The following is a 4,660-nucleotide window of genomic DNA, read 5'->3' on the forward strand; positions in this document are numbered from 1 at the left end:
ATTTTTTTTTAATTTCATAAACAATTTTATGTTCAGCATTCTGGCAGGCCAGTCTCTGTGCACATTCATGATTATTTCCATGTAGAAAAATGACAAAGCCAAAAAATGACTGAATATTTTTAAATACTTACCTCCATCATTGATGACACCAGTGCTCTAAAATCACATAAAGGTAATAATATAAATATAATGTTTGGGGCCATTTCATTAGTTGTGAAAGAATTTTCTCCATCACTTCTTTGGAGATAGCACAGAGTCAAGGGGCGCCTGGGTGGCTCAGTCGGTTGACTGTCCAACTTTGGCTCAGGTCATGATCTCACAGTTTATGAGTTCGAGCACTGCGTCAGGCTCTGTGCTGACAGCTCAGAGCCTGGAGCCTGTTTCAAAATTTGTCTCCTCCTCGCTCTCTGCCCTTCCCCCGCTCACCCTGTCTCTCAAATATAAATAAACATTAAAAAAAAAAAAGAAAACACAGAGTCCAGTGTGTTAGTTATAGAATAGAACATCTATACTTTATTTGAAGAGACGGTAAATAAACATATTTAGGATCTAGGTCTTTAAACAGTCTTCATTTAAAATGTATGGCATGAACTTCTGTCTCTACAGAGAGGGACTAACCTTGCCATGGACAGAGACAACTCTCAGTAGTGAATGTAATCAGACAGGGAAAGGTGGACAGATCCAGGGCAGTAACTGGAGTCCAGCAAAGGCATGCTGGCTGTAAGCCAAATGAAACTTCATTCAAGGCAAATGTCTGCAGGGTGATTCTTCAAAGGCATAAACATTCAAGTACATGCGTGTCAATGCAGTCTAATCGTGGGATGCTCCTCCCCTGCTGATTTACTTACCTGTAAGAAAGAAAAAAAAATATTTTCTTTGACATTGGAGTTTGTTATCAAATGCGGAGACCTTAGAAATGATGTGGACGACATCTGTTGAAAATCATGGTACACAAATAATAACAGCTAATTTTATTGAGCTATTACTGTATTTCAGATACGATGTTTAATGCTTACCTCCAACACTGCAAGTACTCCTCACAGCGGCATCTGAAGGAGGGAGACATCCCCAATCTACAAGTGTAAAAGTGAGGCTAGAAGACTTAACAAAGATTTAGAACTTGAAGATGGTCATAGAGTTAATAAATGTTGGCTCACGTCTGAGTAACACCAAAATCTATTCTCTTAACATGCTCATTTGGCTGCAAGATATTAAAAGGGAGAAGGGCATGGAAGGGAGGATTTCAAAATTAAGTTAATGAGTAAATCATTTTCTGAAAATGTCTAAGTAACGACAACATACTCCTGATATGAAATTAAAGGAAACAAGCCAATATGTACATTTTTACATAACGTGAAATCAATTTTTAAATAGACACGAAATTTTGCAAAAGACAAATTCACAGTTGTGCATATACACCTAGCCTTATATATAGCTGTGGTCTCTGAATGGTAGAGTCTTCAATTAAGTTTAACTCATCACGCTATTTGTATTTCCTATAATGGAGATGACGGTCTGTTTTACTAATAACAAAAAGTGTAACCATTTATTTAAAAATAATACAGAAGGGAGGGGCCCCCTGAATGCTTTCTTGGATCTTCCATAAAACAGAATACACGAAGGAAAGGAATCTTTTTTTTCCTATCAATATTACAGAGATAGTGTTAGACATGAAGGCATTCTGTGCCGTGTTTAATTTGTGAAACCAATAAAATTCACAATATCTGACAAATTGGTTCATGATACATTTTTTTCTCCTGAAAAGCATCAAAAATATGCATGTGCAGGAATAAAACATAACCTCACGGGGAAGTCTTACTGCAGACCTCAAATAAGTCTTTTGGATTCTGCTACACAAAATTTAAATCACCAAGTATTTTACAATTAAACATATATCAAGACCTGATTCTCTCTACTTTCATCAATATACACACTGCAGTTGCAAATGACTAAAAATGTGTTAGTTTCAATCAAACCATAATAGACCGTGGGATCTAGAAATGTCTGCAGCAATTAGAAATAGCACAATGACTTGAAGTCCTAGGCTTTCCTTCAGATGTAGACTGCCTTTGAACATTATATTGGTCTCAGCTTGGGAACTGAAAATCACTTGTAATGAATTCAATTCAATTTCTTTAATCTGTGAACTCACAGTTAATGCAGATGAGGTTATTTGTTTTCAATGAGCCATTTAATATAATGAAGGAGGGTTTTTGTAATCCCTAATTAATTCTTGCCCTCAGCCCACCAATTGATTAGTAACCCACTGGGGGTGGGTGAGCAGTCAGCCACCTCCCCTTCCAAATAATTGCTACTCTAGTAGGAATGTCACATTCAAAATCACCATCATTAAAATAACAGCAAATCTGAGATGGTGGCATTAATGAGTCAAACAAATTTCGATTCTTATTGATTAATTGGTGAAATGTATATCATAAACACTGCAAATCTACCTTAAATAAATGTCGGGGTGGAGAAGGGAGCTGTGGTTTTTATTGAGACTACTTCAACTATCCAAACAAGTGTTTCTTTTTTTAGTGAGCAGAATATAATATAGGACTGTGCAAGATGATGGACTGCTATATTTAACTCAGACAAATGCATAACAAATCACTATTCTGTAGTGAGAAGGTACACCTCTTAGGCTCCTTTTTCTTTCTTTCCTTTTTTTTTTTCTTTCCTTGGGGCCTGGATATAAGACCACAGCCATCTAAATAATCCTCCAGAAATAAACCAATGAAATTGTGAGTCTGACAACAGACACAGTATTATACCTGCAGCTGGTAAATGTTTCCATAGTCCAACCACCTTTCCAGTAAAAATTTTATCCCGGGGGAAAGTCAGCAACTAAGATTTTAACTACTTTTCTGCAATAGAAAAGTTTGGGGCAATTGAGACTTCATAAATTTCATTATTTATGGCCTTTATTTTTCTTAGAGAATTACCCACCCATCAAGTATGATTGTGAAAATACTACTACTGTATTACCAAATTCCCATATAAATAAAATTAAAAAATGGTATGATTAACTATGAGACTACCTCATAAGAAAGTACATAATTCCAAGACCATTTTGTTGTTTTCTGTATCACTCGCTGTGTTCATAATTATTGAATGAGCATTTCAATTATCCAAATATTGGGAAACTAAAAATTCATAAATGTTTTGCCCAATTACCTGGACTGTGAACCTCCACTGACTGGCCCACTCTGTTTTGGGGAGATTCCTAAAAGAATATTTGGAGCTATACCTCTATAGAAATAGTATTTATTTATGTACAACCTTTGTACTCGTGAACATAATTCTAATAGTATGCTAACAATGGAGTATAACCTAGTGAATTTAGTCTCTGCAGCCAAACAGATCTACTGTGGTATTAGAAAGAAAGGACATTTACACTGAATAGTAAGCAACTCCCAGAACTTTGTAAAAACATAACCGCAACCATTAAAAGTAACTTTGCACTACTTACTACAATTTAAAATGTGTGAACCCTTTCACCCAATGTACTAGTCCAGAAGTCCATCCGTATACACGTATGTGGCAAGGATATGTATATAATGATGCCCGCCACAATATTATCAATATTATTTGTAACAGAAAAGAACCGCCAAATATGAAAGGGTTAGCAAAAGGAAAACATTTGTATTATCTTCTTGTCCTGAATTCTTCCAAGAAACAGCCTTGGAGATGGCTTGCCTGTAGGTTCATTTTGGCAATCGATTCCAATCAATGGGAGTGGAAACAAGGGAGTAATGTGATAGAAAAGGAGGGGAAATAACCAATTGTAAAGCATGTTATTGATCCCGCATTTCCAGATGGCAATAATTTGCCATTGCGTATCAATCTTGCTCGAGGACCCTCTGAAGAAATGTGTACAGTTTGCTATTATTTCCTGAGGGCCGGAATCTGATAGTTATTGCCTCTGAAATTCATGAGTTTCTCTATGGAGTCTTGGCTTCTTTGAAGCACTTTCACATTCTCTCGTCGTTAAGAATTTCCAAGCAATTGCCACAGATATCCCAAATGGTGGCAGAGAAATCAAAGAACACAAAGGGAAGGACATGCAGTGTGGCTGAGCCAAGGCAATGTCAGATTCAGCTTGTGAACCACTGGGCAGATTAAACACTGTCTCAGCTACATCCCAGAAATTCCACATGGTCATTTTCATTCAATTAAAAATGCACTGGCTTTTGAATTTCTTTTCATCTGTGACCTATCCGTTCTTTAGATGCGTATTATTTCATTTCCAAACATTTGGGATTTCCCAGATAGCTTTCTGTTGTTGATTTTTAGTTTAATTGTGTTGTGGACAGAAACCATGCTTTGCATGATTTCAACACTTTTAAATCACTGAGTTTGTTTAAGGGCCAAAAATATGGCCTGTCATGGTGAATTCTCCATGTGCACTTGAATGTGTATTCTGTGTATTGGGTGAAATGGTCTCTAGATGTCAATTAGGTCAAGTTGGATGATGGTGCTGTTCAGGTCTTCTAGGTCTCGATAGGTCATCTGACTAATTTATAATTAAATCCCAAGAGAGGGATGCTAGTGTTTCCAACTATAATTGTGGATCTGTCTCTTTCTCCTGTTCTATCAGGTTTTGTGTCATGTATTTTGAAACCCTGTTTTGAGATGAAGACACATTTAAATTATGTCC

General features: G+C 36.6%; 1 long non-coding RNA gene across 1 annotated transcript; it reads right to left on the reverse strand.

Annotated features, from left to right (window-relative positions):
* Window positions 1–486: 486 nt before the first annotated feature.
* On the reverse strand, window positions 487–1,853 carry LOC147574503 (uncharacterized). The gene is made up of 2 exons (XR_015243741.1): window positions 1,017–1,853; window positions 487–848 (listed from the first exon to the last, which is right to left on the reverse strand). It is a non-coding gene; the product is annotated as an uncharacterized LOC147574503 (long non-coding RNA).
* Window positions 1,854–4,660: the final 2,807 nt, after the last annotated feature.

This window comes from Puma concolor, chromosome E1, assembly GCF_028749965.1.
Source record: "Puma concolor isolate L17-30 chromosome E1, mPumCon1.1.hap2, whole genome shotgun sequence".
NCBI lineage: Eukaryota > Metazoa > Chordata > Mammalia > Carnivora > Felidae > Puma > Puma concolor.